This window comes from Lontra canadensis, unplaced genomic scaffold (genome assembly GCF_010015895.1).
Source record: "Lontra canadensis isolate GAN:19392208 unplaced genomic scaffold, GSC_riverotter_1.0 scaffold2, whole genome shotgun sequence".
NCBI lineage: Eukaryota > Metazoa > Chordata > Mammalia > Carnivora > Mustelidae > Lontra > Lontra canadensis.
In genome coordinates this window covers 60,274,579-60,291,099 of record NW_022630996.1, presented here as the reverse complement: position 1 = coordinate 60,291,099, position 16,521 = coordinate 60,274,579, and the positions used below count along the sequence as shown (strand labels likewise).

Here is a 16,521-nt window from a genome sequence, read left to right as displayed (position 1 = left end):
TATATGTTTGCCCCTCCTTCTACCTTCAACTGGATTTTAACTTGTTGTGAAAAGGCATTATATTCTCCTCATGTTTTTACCATCTGAAGCTCTTAGCACAGTGCTTTGGAGGTAGTGGGCAACAACTCCCAAATTGGGAAGATATTAATAGCAGTCCGGAACACACAAGAAGTCAAGTGGACAGGGATTCCAATCTCAGCTGGATCACTCAGTAGCTGGAGAACTTGGGCAAGCTAGTTAACTTCGAGACCCATTCCTCTAACTGCGGGATGACATTTTATCTACTACACAGCGCTAAAGAAAAAATTAAAAGAAAAGTGTATGTAGAGTTTAACATCTATTAAGTATATGATACATGGCAGTGGCAAGTATTTGTTTCACAAATTTTTTTTCTCTGAAATATCCTGAATTCCTTCTATCTAATGACATTCCACTTGTCTCTCTTTTAGCCATATTTACGGTCACAATAATTTGCCAGGCAGGCAAAACTGGAAAAAGGACGGCCGTTTTACAGACATCAAATATGACATAATTTTTACAATCACATCTATATTTATTTTGAAATTACTGTAGTAGTCGATTAAATAAATTCATAAATATTTACTGAGCATCTAGTATGCATCAAACATTGTTAGAGGTATTGGGAATACAGGAGTGAATTAGACACAGTACTTGTCCTCCAGTAAATTCCATGTTAATGTGGACAACAAAGATCCCACAGATATTCGAGAAGCACAGTGAAAAACTTACCTACAAAATGGTGCCAAACCGGCATTGATTAGAATCCCAAACTCCATTTCTGGGTCTCAAAACTTAGCTGTTAACAGTAAGCACTGGGGGAGTTCAAGAATGGTTACCCAGATTTTTTAAAAGCTAGGGTTCTAAGAAGCGCTGTTGTGGAGGCAAGCTATATCTGTATCTTTTTCTTCTGGGAAAAAAAATAGGGCGAAATCAGCCTATGTCTTTGTAGCAGATGGATCTGAGCTTTCTCTATTTCTACTTCAATGACCTTAAAGTAGTTGTCTGGGAGTGAAAGTTGTTCCATGTCGCTATGTGAGCAGCAGCTCCCAAAATACTGAAGCTCTTCAGTTTGCAGCAACTTAGGTGAGTCCTGCGGATGACGCGGAGATAGACGGATTAACCTCCCCAGGTGCTCTGCCTGCCGCGAGCCCTCGGGCCGGCCCCACCCCTTCGTTGCGAGACCCGTGCGAGAGCGCGAGTGGAGGGCCCTCCCGCAGGAGGGGCGCGGGGCGTGGGGCGTGGGGCGTGGAGGGCGTGGGCCGGGGGCGGGGCGAGCCCCGCAGCCTGGGTGCTCCGAGGGAGCTGTCAGTGTTAGGCTCGCGGAGAGAGAGGAAGTGCTGGGTCCCCGAGGAGCGCGAGCCAAGCGGCCGGCGCAGCGTGAGACAGCACATCCTGCGCGCGCCGGGCCCGCCGCCCTCGGGAGCCGCTCGAGCTCCGACCCCGCAGCCCTCTCCTCGGGAGCCGCCGCCGAGCTCGCTCCTGGAGCCCAGTTCCGCCTTCGCCGAGCGCGTCCAGGTAAACAAGAGGGAGGGTGTCGGGCTCGTCTGGTTGCCACCTCCGCGCCCCTCCTTGACCCTCCCCGACCCTCCCCGCCCCGGGGTCGTCCACGCCGGCAGCCGGGCAGTAGTTCGGGCCGCCGCAGCCGCAGCCGGACCCTAGCCTCGGCCCCCTCCCCAGGCTCCTGTGTGCTCCGCGGCGCCCTAAGGCGGCCAGAGCCCCCCAGCGGCAGTCCCCTGCTGCAGCTCCCCGGGAGAGCCCAGAGGCGAGAGCAGAGGAGGAGGGGTCGTGGTGTCATCACCTTGTCGCCCACCTGGCGGGCTGGGAGGGTCATCCCAGGGCGCGCCGCCTCGGTCTTGTCCTAGGCAGCAGAAGGCCAGCGGCGGTGAGATCCGCACCCCTCTGGGCCACCAGCTGACGGCCCCTGGGGGAGGGGGAGCTGCGGAGGGAAAGGAAAGGATGCGGTTTGATTACATTTTCAGCTGTCTGCAAGGCTCTTAGATGCTGTTGCTACCCGACAAGTCGGAGGGAGCGAATGTACTTCCAGCAGGGCATTAATTAAACACTCACGCAAGAAGATGTCATTTTCTCCCACTGCTGCAAAAAAGTGTGGTTGGGGGATGTGTTTTCGTCAACACCTTCCCAGGCGCGTGGCCCTCCTTCCCCCACTCCCACTTCGGAATCGCTCTGGCCTTATGAATCTGTGCGTCGTCATCATAAGGGCAGTGATCCTCCAGCACTGATGGGAACTGAGTGCGGGAGTCTCATGACTTGTACCTCGGTTAATAAGGTTAAACAGAAACCCAGGATCAGGACAGGAAATTACTTAGGAGATCGGAGACTCATCAAAATGCAGAAGATGGAATATATTCTGTATTCTGACTTCTACCACATCTAGGTAAGGGGCAAGAACAAGTAGCCAGCCATTTTCTTGCCTGGATTGCCTTTCAAATGTGCTCTGAGGACTTATTGCTGTTCAGGGTAGTGAAAAATTGCTTCCAAATATTCCAGATAAGGAGAAAGCATAGCTGACAGTAAGACATGGGGAACTGTAGAAGACATCATGCGGCTAATATTAGCATCAATAGGGGTGACGGTCTCCGTTCGCATTTTCACTGTGAAAATTACAGTGAAAGACAACCAGTGTTAGTGCATTTGAAATGGAGAATTCGGTGCAAGTTGCATCCTGAGAGTGCTAGTGGGAATGTGTTTAATACTTCCTCCGGTTGTTTAAAATGCCCGGTTTTCTCCCAAAGTTCGGGTGTGAGAGACAAGGACCCAAACTCTGCTCTTTTGACCATGTTTCTTGATAAAATATACTCAGGCACTGCTACCACACAGTCATCAAATGCTCTCTTCTTAGGCATCAACTTGCCAATGTTTAAGTTCTGAGGACTCAGTGCTCTAAGAGACTTTTTTTTTTTTTTTTTTTTTTAATCTTGTAGGACCATCTTTAGGAAGTTAGGACAATATGTCTGGGTGTCCAGTTCAGGCTCTTTCCAGCCTGTCCAGCTCTGGGCTCAGCTTTGGCCCAGAACATCTCCTATGTCTCTCTTTTTTTCCCTTGTCTTGAGCCTTAGGCACTGGTGCGCCTGCTTCCCTTCCCTTGGCCTCTAGGTCTTTGCACATCTGCTGCACAGTGTCCCAAAGCAGAGGTGTGGCTCCGCTCCTCCATGCATATCCCAGCCTTTCCTCTTCTACTGAAGCATGTCCTGAAGCTCTTTAGTGTTTGAGGTCTCACATCATTAGGTGTGATCACCGTTACTGGTAGGGACAGAGAAAAGAAACTCAACCCACAGGAAAGTGGGGCAGTTCTTACAGTGGTGGTCCCTGGTTCCTAGTTTCTGACAAGCTTCTGAGATGGTAAGAGGAAGTCACACAGCATTTTTGCCATCATGCTTTATGTCTAAAAGGGGGCTCTATTAACTCTCTTCCCAGCCCTTCTACTTCCCCAAACACTTCTTCCCAAGTCTTTAATAAATAAGCCTTTCCTTTGACTCCAGCACTGAGTTAAGTAATTCTTAGAGATCCATCTTTGGTGCCGCACTGTCCAGTCTTGTAAGTTATATACTAAGTCATGAAACCATGTCTCTCAACACAGACTGTGCACAGGCTTCATTCAAAGTTAGTTACCTAAACGGGCTACTCATTCTTCCCCATCACCCTGTTTCTTTCTGTCACTTAACCTAGCCCCAAATAGCAAGGTCCTTTGCAAACTCAAGTATCTTCCTTCATCGTTTTGTTCTGTCTACACATTGCTCTACCGCGTAAAACAAAGGTTGATAATACATCGAGCATTTTACCAGGGCTTGATACATTTACTGAATTTATTACATCACCAACACATTTACTAAAATGTGTTGAGCACTTGACCAGTCATTGGATTTTAAGTTATTTCTCCATGTATTAAGTTATTTAATCCCTCACAAAAATCTTATGAGTTATATATCTTTAATCCTATTTGACAGATGAGGACACTAAGACACAATGATATTAGGTAACTTTTGGAAAATTGCTCAGCTACTAAATTATAGAGTCAGGATTTGAACCCTGGGCAGCCTGAATCTACTCTTCAGGGCTGCAGGACAATCACACTGGTTAATTGTTGTGTAGGGATTATTAATCTCTTATGTTATCTCATTTAAAGTTTTAATTTTAATTTCTAGGCCTTTGCCCAGATCCATGTAAAAAGCATTCTTGACTAGGAACTTTTCACAGATACCCTGGACTGATTTTCTTTGCTTCCTCTCGATAGGAAGCCTAGGACCAGAACGTGAGTGAAGCTGGCATTTTGACCTTGACACCACTGTCCAGGTGCAAACCCTGAGGCGCCCATGTGTTCAAAAAGAAGGCATATACTGATTCTTTGTTCAGAGGAGGCTGCTTCAATAGGAATCGTAGGCATTGTGGAGGGCAGGCCAGTGATGGTGTTTAGGGGGTCATTGAGCTCGATCATCTTGATGTGAAATTTAATGCATATGTACCTAAACGCAGCTTTCTTGAGGGAAAGGGGTATTTGTGACTAAAAAGAGATTAAGAACCGCTGGTTCACATACACTGTTTAAGAAAAGGGGTAGCAGCTGAAGTCACTCCGCTGACATGTGCTTGAAAACAAGGCAAACTATCCTGTGAGCACAAGGAAAAAGTGTTCATAGCTATCAGCGTTGTGGCATGTCCCTACTGAGGCATGCTAGGGGGTGCCCTGATGCAGGTGTGGCTTAGGCTAAGGCACGCTGCAACCAAGTAAGATCTCTAAGCGTGGCAGGCAGCTTTTGAGCTGCTTGGAGTTCATTGGGTGCCTTTCCTGTTTATATTCAGGTTCATGAAATCATTCCAATGCTACTGTAAGGCTGAAATATTTATCTTCATTTGACAAACAAGGAATCTGGTACTTGGAAACATGAAGCCGTTGGTCAAGGCCACCTGAAGCCCATTTGGTGGGAAGGCTGGATTTCAAGTGCAGGTTGGCCAGATTCCGAAGTTTGTTTATTCTGTTCCCATGCTATCTCATTGTTTTTCTGTGGGGGGAGGCAACACGTGCTGTTTTAGTGTCGCTTTTCACTGTGGCAGGACAAAGAGTCCCTCAAGAGCATGCTCACGTGCTCATATGAAAAGCCCATCTGTATTATCAAAGGGGATCAAGGAAATTAGACATCTCTCGGTGTGGTGGGGGGGTAAGCAAGCCCTGTTTCCCCTTGAGGCATGCTAAAGCCCCCTACATTTGATTCTTAAGTGTCACTAGGTATCTTGCTGAACATGGAATGCATAGCAGTTCCCAACTGAGACAGCCCAGAAAGCTGACTATGCAGGAGCAGGTGTTAGCCAAGGCTTTATTCTTTGCAAAGATGAATTTATTTCAGAGCTGAATGTGAAGCTGCTCGGTGTTCTGGGGCTTCCCTGATATAGTGACTATGCCATGATCCAGAACACTAACTTGGTACTAAATCTTGGGAGGACCTCTGCTTCCCAGACAGGCTCTGTGTCCTTTAATTTTCAGTTCCTATCAATCCTGAGATCCTAAGAAGCAGCTGCTCTTGCTTCCAAAGTATTACTTGGGCCCTAACATTCCTATGCTCACCCATATTGTTGCTGTACTCTTAGAGAACGACCCGTTGTTTTCATTTTCGGACACAGACCAGCTAATGCCATTGGTATGGCACACACACCAAGCAGAAATTTATGTTAGAGTCAAGGGCATTCTTTATGATAAAAGTAATGAGTCTCTGGCGCTGTGGAGAATGATTGCACTTGATCAACAGATCTGCCTGGGAACAGATACCAGTGCTTTCTTATGCTTCAAGGTTTTTTCCTCCTATAAACTCTTAAAGAATTTTTTAAAATTCTGCTTCTCTCTTACACACGCTTTAAGTTGGCATCTGACAGTTTTCATCGTGAATTTAAAAGATTCACAGTGAATGTGAGTTCCAGAATATTGTAAACTTGGATGTTTAAAAATAAAACGATGATGTCATTCTTTGAATCCAATTAAAATCTAAATACTATACCAACCTCTATATCAGAAGTACCTGGGAAGCTGCTCAACAGAAAGGTATTTTTATACCTTGTGGTCAAGCATTGCAGGCAGATTTGGGGCATCAACAGTCACAGTAAGATTTGGGGCTTTTTTTGGTCAGGTCATGTGGAGGAAAGGCTTTTGCAAAAAACGGAGGTGGGAAAGGAGGCCCTGAATGATTCTAAACCACAGGCACATTCTCTGGCAGGGTCAGTTTTTGGAAAGAAATCAGCTAGAAGCTTCAGATCTGGAAATTAAAATGTCATTAGTTCTTCTCATGCCTGCATGGTCTTTAGAAAGCCTCCATGGGCACCAGGTGCACGCAATGCGGATTATCAGCTTACATTTATCTAGCGCAGGTGTTGTTGGTTATGAGTCATTGTGGGCAGTGGCCTGGAGTTGGGTCCACGGCCTTCTGTCCGTGTGGCTCGGACTCAAAGTGGGCAGGACCGGAAGGACTGCAGAGCTGATGGCCCCATTTCCTGCTCTCAGGCAGGTGACTGTGGATAGCTGTCTTTCCTCTAGAGAGTGATTTACAGAAAAGATTGACTAACTCCAGTGTGTTTGTACTTATTTTGTAATTTTGTTTTTAAAGATATTTATTTTATTTTATTTATTTTTTAAAATATTTTATTTATTTATTTGACAGAGAGAGATCACAAGTAGGCAGAGAGGCAGACAGAGAGAGAAGAAGGGAAGCAGGCTCCCCGCCGAGCAGAGAGCCCGATATGGGGCTCAATCCCAGGACACTGGGATCATGACCTGAGCCAAAAGCAGAGGCCTTAACCCACTGAGCCACCCAGGCGCCCCAAGATATTTATTTGAGGGAGAGCACAAGTGGGAGGGGTAGGGGGAGAGGGAAAGAGAATCTCAAGCAGACTCCCCACTGAGTTCGGAGCCCAAGGCATGGCTCCAACCCAGGATCCCGAGATTGTGACCTGAGCCAAAACCAAGAGTCAGACCCTCACCCGACTGCGTCTTCCTGGTGCCTCTCTAGTGTGCTTTTAGATTAGTGGTTCTCAGGGGCGACTGTCCACCATGGGGACATTTGGCAATGCCCAGAGACATTTTTGTTTGTCACAGTGGGTAGAGAGGGTGCCTACAGGTCTCCAGCAGGGCTGCCACTGAACAGCCTCCAGAGCATAGGTCAGCTCATATGACGGAGAAGTCTCCTGCCCAGAATGTCAGTAGACAGTCTGTTTTTCTATTGAAATCTTTCCTGCTGTAATTTAAGCCCATTTCTTTGCTTGGTCTTTGACAACATAAAAGAGAACAACATCTAAGAGGCTGTGTAAGACACAGGAAAGAAGCAGCAGCCAGATATCTCACTGAAGCTATGGAAGCCTCAGTTTCTTCATCTGTAGAGTGGGGATAAGGATCCCTAACTTGCAAAGTTATTGTAAAGAGTGCAGATAATGAGAGAACACATGGTACCCAATCAAGGTGTGGAAGATGGTTTTATTATCCAACAACAGTTACATCATTTTCTAGCCTTCTCTTCTCAGGGATGTGTGTGATCTTGCCTTCCTTTGAACTGAAGGTATGCTCTTTAAAAAAAAAAATTTTTTTACCTTGAGTTATACTACTTATGTGCTTGCCTTTTTCTGGTTTTAGACTCCAGGCTCTCTGAGACATCCTTGTATCTTTCGGCAAAGAGTCTTAACACATGGTAGATACTCAACAAGCTTTGTTGACCCAAAATACTAGCCAGAATAAATCCCACTTAATTTTCTTTTTATTATAAGATTTAATTCTTTCCCTTTGGATCATTTTAATGTGTTTAATAAAAACATTCACTTCCTGAAATGTAGTTTCCATGGCACGTCTGGGCCCAATTTGGATGTAGGCTCGGTAATGCCTAGACTTCTGGAATCCTTGCCTTCCTGAATTAGGATCACGTGGAACAATTCTGCTGTGAGAAGGGGAGTCTTGAGAGGGACTACTTTTCATTCTAGAAATGACAGGCAGGATGGTTTGAGTCTTGTGTTTCTTTTAGGAGCCCCCCTGGGCTATTTCTTTTGATCTTTGGTTTGATTTCTCTGGTGGGAGGTTTGGTTTCTTTAGTTTCTTTCTGGTGGGAGGAAGGGAGATTTTGATTCATTTGTCAGATTTCTATTTTATACTCATGTCTAGAGCGAAGCCAAGAGTAATGTGTATATTTTAAATAGCTCTAATGAGTAAAGGATGACACAATATTTTATATCCTGCATATACAGTCAGTTTGCCTTTTAAAATACAGGCTAGGTGGTCTACTCTGACCTGAAATAGTACCCATTTCTTTGTGTAGCAAGCTGAAGATTTTAGGAATTGAAATGGAATGAAGTCTTCTCCTGTTAAAGCGCTTTAGATTCTGTAATGTGCGTTTGGAAGCTTTTGTAAGTTTGTCTAGCTGTTGAGTGTTCCGGGGAGCACACGCTTGGGGGATGACCATGCGACTGTGCCTCAGAATCCGCTTGTGGAATTTCAGAAGTTGGTGGGTTTGGGGGGTTGGAAAGGTAGCAGGCTCTGTGGGAGAATGTGTGTTTTGACAGTGTCCCCTTTTAAAATGACGGCACATCTCCTGTTTCACCATCTGCCCTGGTAGTATCAGAATAGCAAGGGGTTGTGGGAATTGGTGTGTATTTTGTGGAAAGAAGAATAACAAAACACTATTCTGCCTGTTTCCTTGAAAAGTGTGACTTTGTTCACTTTCAGAGGGTATAGGTTACCGCTGATTTGGAAAGGGGATCTTCCCTCTTTGAAGGCTTTCAGGCATTGGGGAAAGTGAGAATCTATTTACACGAGTTAAAATGCCAAACTAAATCTCCCAAAGCAAATATGGACCACCCAGGGACATTGTAACAGGCCAGGTTTGGGGTTTTGAATACAGATTTTCTTGCTTCCTCTTTTAAGCTTTTTAATATTTTTCAAATGCTGCTGAAAAGTAATTGGCATATCAAACAAGGATGAAACCCCATATCTTTTGCTGTAGCCTTTAAAGGGGGGAATCATACTCCTTTCCCTTGAGAGCTCCTCCTTTTAGAAATTAAAAAAAAAAAACCATGAATTGCTAAAATTTGAAGGCCAACAACAAATTGTTAAGTTTTAGTTTCAAGTAGATAAAAAAGTCAGGTTACAAAACAGTCATAGGACAGGAGGAAGATACTCTCTTCAGACGTTCCCTTGCCCAAGGACATTCTGGCCAGGCAGAGCCATTTACTTCAGGAAAATGAGCAGAACTTTGCTTTGGGGGACGTGCTGGGGTATTGGCAACATCACCTCTTCTCATTGCCGATACCCCGTCTGCCTTCCCAAACCCAGGGAAGGTACATCTGGGCAGCACATGGAAAGAGTATTTTCTAAACTCTCAGGAGGGAAGATTCAGAATGAAAGTGGCTTTAACCAGGGCACATGTTCTGGTGACTGGGGGGTTAATAATGACACCTGGTGCTTTCTTAGTCTTTATACCTGTTAAAGAAAAAGCTACTCGTCCACTTATTAAAGGAATGGTAAGACAGGCTTTATTCAGCGGTACTGTTTTATTTATTTATTTATTTATTTATTTTTAAAGATTTTATTTATTTATTTGAAAGAGAGATCAGAAGTAGGCAGAGAGGCAGGCAGAAAGAGAGAGAGAGAGATTGAGAAGGAAACAGGCTCCCTGCTGAGCAGAGAGCCCGATGTGGGACTCAATCCCAGGACCCTGAGATCATGACCTGAGCCAAAGGCAGAGGCTTTAACCCACTGAGCCACCCAGGCGCCCCAGCAGCACTGTTTTAATAGATGTCCGGATCCCTGCACTGGGAGTTTGCAGTAGGGGAGAGAGATCGGGAGGAACTCTGAATACAACAAAGGAGAGTGGGATTTCTAGCCAAGGAGTAACGCGGGGGTGGGGGGGGAGTGGATGAAAAATTACTAAGAGGACATGTCCACGGTAAGTGGGGGGGTAATCAGTCTAAGCCGACCTAACCGGATTCTTGCTGAAGGCAAGCCAGGGTGATCAGATACCACCTGGGAGATGGCAGAGGGTGAGGAACCTCGTTAAACATCCAGTAGATACCAGGGATCAGACATTGAGGGTGGGAGAGTCTGGCTAAACTGACTTTTCACAGGACTTTAGCTAAAATGGGGCTCTTGAGAACATGCCGATGGATAGGGCCAAGTTGAAAAAGAGCTCAGAGGAGCCTGCTTAGCCTTTGGTCAAGGGAAGAATCTTGGTCACAGCCTCTCACTGAGCATTCCGTAGCAAAGCACAGGTGGGGATGGTAAAGGAAGGGGGTGTATCTTCAGTTACCAACACTAAATCACAGAAGGTGGGAAGTAACGAGAAGGCTGGATGGGTGGAGTGGAGTCGGGCCATGGGAGTGTATAGATCAGGTTAGGCTGCACCACGGCGCGGTAACAAATGACTCCAGCACATCAGCATGGCAACCCAGCAAGGTTTTTCTTGCTCCTGTTACGTGTCTGGTGGGGGCCAACAAGGGGCTGCGTTGACCATGTCCACCCAGAGACCCGTGCTGAGTGACCCTTCCTCTTGATATATACTGCCCCCACCTCGTCCATTGCATTGACTAAAGCAAATCAAATGGCCCTGCCTGCCTACAAAGGAGTCGTTAAGTATGTTCTTAGAGTTGGGGAACAGGAATTTTTGTGATTAACCTAAATGACTATGAAAGGGAGAGACTTCCCTGGATTCTACCTATTCCTGCTGCTGACCAGTTTCTAAAAGACATCCTGGGATGCTCACTGACATACAAGCATACATGTAATGGCTTCACTCTTCAACATTAGTCACACCTGAAAGAATGCCCATATAGAGTATGAAATTTATTGGAGTGACCTTAGTTTGCATTGTGAATAATAACGGCGTCCTGGATTTAGTGAGCTTACAAATCTAGATTTTACTGATAATAAGAGAACTACGTGTAGGTAGGGGTGAAAGCTAGGTTCCTTCAGCAGGTTTTTAGTTCTAGTGAAGAACATGTATTTAGTACCTACAGAGGGCTAACCATGAGCAAGACTGAATGCTTTGTGGGTACATGAAAATGAGAAAGTATCGGTCTTTTCTTTAAAAAGATGATTATTATTAATTTTAAGTAATCTACATACCAAATGTGGGGTTTGAACTCACAACATCGAGATCAAGAGTTGCGTGCTCTACATGCTGAGCCAGCCAGGTGCCCCAGAACAAGGTATAGATCTTAGGCACTGTTGTCTAATCAGGGAAAAATAGAGAAGTTTAATATATATATATATATATATATATATATATATATATATAAAACATATGGATATGTGTTATACATATATGGCATGGCTATCACATGGATTTGGCTATCACATGGCTAAAACATGGTAAATACCTAATAGAGGTATAACAAATTTCCAAGAAGGGAAGTGATTAATAATGAAGTGAATAATCACTTCTTTGAATTTTCAGGATGACCAGACACCACTGTCAACCAGGCAAAATCATTAATATTTTATCTTCGTCTTCCTTTTTTGTTCTTGGGTCTAATTTGATCCCAGAACAAATCATAACAGTGGTCAAGAGGCAGTATGAGAGTGTGACCTCTACAGCCAGAGTTCAAATCTCAGTGTCAGCCGCTGCTAGCTCTGTAACCTTGACGACTTATTTTGCCTCCCTGCACCTCATTTTCTTCAACTGTAAAACAGGAGTGATAATAACAGGGCCACTTCCTAATGTTGTGGTGAGGTTTGAAAGAATAAATCCTACTTAATTTTCCATTTCTTATAGGATTTAAATTTTTTTCTCATGGATCATTTTGATGTGTTCAGTACAAACATTTGGCTTCCTGAATGGATCCCCTGTTGGGTCTCTGGGCCCCAAATGAATGTGGGCTTGGTAATTCCTAGGATTCTGGAAGCCTTGCCTTCTGAGTCCGGTCAGGATCATATAGAATATTTGTCTGTGCCCACCAGAGCAGTGCTGGGCTCAGGGTACATACAATGAAAGGGCCAGATGGTCATTCTGCATTTTCCCTGGCTTGTGAGGTGATCTTAGTCTAGAGACTATTAAGACTATCAAGTAGGCCTCTATTCTTATCTGGGAATTCGGGCCTGCTGAGGACACATTTCCTAGCCCCCCGACTTCTATCCCCAGCATTTCAAAGTGATGGTAAGTTAAAATCTAATGTGGTACAGATCCACTGTGGCTAAATGGCAGAAGCATTCTGAGCGTCTGATTCCAATAAGTTAAAAGGTCCAAGTGCTTGGGCCTAGCGCCACAGGTAAAGGTTTGAAGAACTAGGGGCTGGATGTGGTACAGGGGAGTCTGTGTGACTCATCTTGGCCGATGTACACATTTTCTCTCCTCTGTGTCTTTGGTGCTCCCCTTCCCCCACCAGTCCTCAAGTATGACTTGGCTGGATGCTGCAGAGAGTGTCTGGGCTGTCAGCAGGTGAGAGGGTAGACATGAGGACTCTATCTTTCACAAACACGTATTGAGGACACCTCTCTACTATAGCCCAGAATTCTAGGAGAAAGCAAAGTTTATATCAAGATAATGGAGGGGGTGCCTGGGTGGCTCAGTAGGTTAAGCCTCTGCTTTCAGCTCAGGTCATGATCTCAGGGTCCTGGGATCCAACCCCGCATAGAGCTCTCTGCTCAGCGGGGAACTGCTTCCTGCTCCCTCTCTGCCTACTTGTGATCTCTCTGTCAAATAAATAAATAAAATCTTTGAAAAAAAAAAAAAGATAATGGAGAACCTTCAGTTGACTGAACCGTTAAAGAAATAGACTGGGCTACCTTTAAGGTAGTGAGAGTTCAAGCATATCACCATCAAGTGAGGATTTCCTGTGAAGGGATTCTTTTATCAGTGAGAGGCCAGACTGGTATTTGGTAATCTCCATGTTCTTTTTTCTCTGGATTTAAGAACATGTGATTTTATGTACTAGAGCGAGCTTTGCATCACTCTTTTATTTTAGATTTGTTTATTTATTTGAGAGAGAGAAAGAGTGGGTGTGTGCTGGAAAGGAGTAGATGGGGAGGGGGAGAGAGAATCCCAAGCAGACTCCCCACTGAGCACAGAGCCCTACACTCCTCTCACCACCCACGAGATCAGGACCTGAACTGAAATCAAGAGTCAGACACTCAGCCTACTGAGCGACACAGGCGCCCCTGCTTTGCATCACTCTCCTCACTGGCTGGGATCCGTCATTCACTAGGACCTCCATAAGTAAGAGGGCAGGTGCCAAACTGGCACAATGAATGTGACCATCTGTGTCTACTTTCTTACCCACAGAATTGTTCAAGTCATAACTTTCCGTCATTCATTCTCTCATTCAGTAATCATTCCTTAAGCACCTTCTTGACACTGGGAATCCTATAGCAGTGTGAGGGTGGTAGTAGGAAATTGAATAGCTTATGACAACCATGAAAGACAAACAAAAAATGCTTGCCTCTAACTTCACTCCAGACTGGCCACATCATCTTGCCGTTGAGGGCTTGGCATTTACTTGTTCATTTACTTGTTCATTCAGTAATCTCTTAATGTGCCCTGACGGTATTCCAAGTCGGCTCCGCCCTGCTAACAGCAGAGGCTAGACAAATCGATCATTTCAAAGGCAGAAAGCCCCAGCTACCGTATTCTTTTTTACAGCACGAAGAAAAAGCAAACTACGAGCCTCCTGGGGGTGGGGACTGGGTAGAGTCCTAGCCCTGAATGCTTATCTTACGCAAAGAACTTATTACAAATGCTAAAGTACCTATTTTGAGCTTTTGCTTTCTCACTTTTTCATCATATACAGCAAAGGTGTGATATGTAAGGGAAGTGTTAATTCTGGTTGTTTGCATTGCTTAACACATTTGAATAGATTGAGTTGGTTTAACATGGAAATGCTTGATTTTTTTTCAAGACCCTTACAGGTTTTAAAATAGATAACTTGCTTCCGAAGTGAGGAGAGACCAAAGAGCAGAAACAATTCATCTGAGTTATGACCTGAGAGTGTAACGTCCAGCACAGACCTTTTCAGCTTGTCCCTCATCGCACCCTGCCACCTTGAGCCCATTTGACGTTATGCTGCAGTCCAACTGAACTGTTTGTCATTCCCCAAATGCAGACCGCTACCTCCTGTCACTGCCATTTCTCTCATGCTCACTCTCCTTCTGCTAGAAATGCTTCCCCCGTTCACATTCTACCCATGTGTCCATGTGTGGCTCTCACGGCCCCTCCCTTAGGAAGCTCACTCTGTGCTCCAGTTCCTGCATGCCCTGCATGTGCTCGCTCTGTCTACCTATCAACTATTTTAAAATTTTATTTATTCATTTATTTGACAGAGAAAGTGTACAAGCAGGGGGAGAGGTAGAGGGAGGAGGAGGCTCCCCACTGAGCAGGGAGCCTGGCAGGGCTGGATCCCAGGACCTCAAGATTATGACCTGAGCCAAAGGCAGATGCTTAACCAACTGAGCCACCCAGGCATGCCCTTCCTTGTGCTTTAAACCTTTATCATGTACTTATCCATTGTCCCTTGCAGTGGAGCTGTTGTTTTCAGACTGTACCGTATGTGGGGGAGGAAAAATAATTTTCTCTCTACTCTTCTAGATTCTTGTCTGAGAACCTCCCCTTCCCCCTATTTAAAAAAAAAAAAAGATTGACAGGAGGAACACAAAACACGTTTAATAACTTGTATACTTCCTGTACACATGGGAGAGACCCAGGAAAACTGAGTAACTCTCCAAAACATCTCAAGCCACTACTTAAATAACATTTCCAGCTAAACACAAAAGAAGATGTTGGGGTTATGGGAGATGCCAGGGTAGGGGTAAAAGTCATCAGGATTGAGGGTGTTATGAAATTTTAAGTCCGTACCTTCTTCACTAATAATAGTTTGTGGAGACTGACATCCTCCTCTTCCTGGTACAGAAAGGAAGAACCCTTAGAAATGGAGACTTCCCTTATACATTTAAGTGACTCTTACAAAAAGGCAACTTCTTCTAAGCTTTTAGAGCTTCTCCTATATCTGTTGTTTCTTAAGAATAACCGACTTAAGATAATCCTTAGGTCAAAAAGTCATATTTTAGGGTGGCATGGTCTGTTCCCTTTCCCATGTTATAAACTTTTTGAGGTAGATGTATCTCGATAATTTCTGTAAGCCTCACAGCATCCAGGAGGCACTTTGCTTTGTAGAGACTCAGTGAGTATTGATTAAATTGCATTAACATAAAGATGAAGTTAGCATTATGGAGACAACTAGTTGGGCTTCCTGACTCTTAGCAAATTAGAAAATTTTGTTGATTAGTGCGCTTCTCTTTCCTTTGCAAGTGTCTGGGGAAGGAACCATGCTCAGATATCCAAAGTAGTCTCACACCTCCTTCCATCAGGTAAATCATCCCACTCTCTTTCCCCTTCATCCTCTACTGCTTTCCTACAATAGGTGACTGTTCAGGGACTGGAGAGGTGGAGAGAAGGTGGCTGTATGTGCATACACATGTGGATTCCTGTTCCCATGTTAAGAACATGAGTAGGTGACATTCTTGGCCACTGACACTCTCGCCTGCAGTCAGCTCTCCTGTTGCAGCCGCAGACATGGAGGTATCATTAGGACCAGTCAGCTATACAGATAGGCAGGATTAAGGTCTTGAATCTTAGTTCTGAGGGTCTAGATATTAGACTGTTCTTATATAGCCAAAATTCTCTCGTGGTCTAGTGACACATTCACACAAGTATATGTTATATGTTAGGCAACAAACATAAAGCCAACTTACTGACGGGCCAGGAGAAACCTAACTTCTCATGGAATCATAATGCCCTTGCTTACAGGTCAGTTTTTTGAAATCTGAGAATTCAAGTTCTTAGGTTCTTGGTATTGGAGGTCTGAGCTGGGCATGGTTGGGACAGTGCTAGCCTGAGGGGATTAGGGATAATCCTGAAGATTTTGTCCGGAGTTAACATGGGTATCAAAAAATCAAGCCGATAGTCCAGTCACATAATACATTCAAGAGGACTGGGAAGGGGGGCAGATTCCAGGTGTGGCAATCATATGACAACTAAGGACACCAGATCACGCAAAAGGGTTGAGGAGGAGAGTGGGGAACAAACCTACGAGACTCTCAAAGCCAGTGGAGCTTTGACACTCTATAGAAAGCAAGGCTGGGAAGAGAGGGAGGAGCTCATACACAGTTTTGAAGCCAACTTTGTTGACTCACTCAACATTTATTACCAACTTTCTACCAGTCACTTTTCTAAGTATTGGCAGTACATCAGTGAACAGTATAGACAAAATCTCTGCCTTTGCTGGAGTTTAAATTCTGGGGGGAAGGGACAAACAATGAAAGATACTTAAAAATGTTATAGAATATGTTAATTGGTAATACCCTTAATGAAGAAAAATAATGCAGTAGAAAAGTGTGAGAATGCAGGTGTTGTGAGGGGAGTAGTTTACTCTCTTCAGTAGGATGGTCAAGTAAGGCCTCAGTGAGATGAAATTTGATCTAAGCTTTGAAGAAGCCAGTCATTCAGATACTTAGTATCAGGTGGAGGAAATAGCACA

At 44.7% G+C, this 16,521-nt stretch overlaps 1 protein-coding gene across 3 annotated transcripts in view; it reads left to right on the top strand.

The window, feature by feature from the left end:
- The first annotated feature begins 1,007 nt into the window (after nucleotides 1-1,007).
- The window catches only part of DYNC1I1 (dynein cytoplasmic 1 intermediate chain 1), a 296,927-nt gene continuing 281,413 nt past the window's right edge, over nucleotides 1,008-16,521 (top strand). The window contains exon 1 of one of the 3 annotated variants that reach the window (XM_032874683.1): nucleotides 1,008-1,104. The gene's annotated coding sequence lies outside the window, so the exon portion shown is untranslated. Of the gene's footprint in view, nucleotides 1,105-1,281; nucleotides 1,537-15,444; nucleotides 15,462-16,521 lie in introns of those variants that run through there. The other 2 variants (XM_032874675.1, XM_032874700.1) reach the window with 2 other exon arrangements.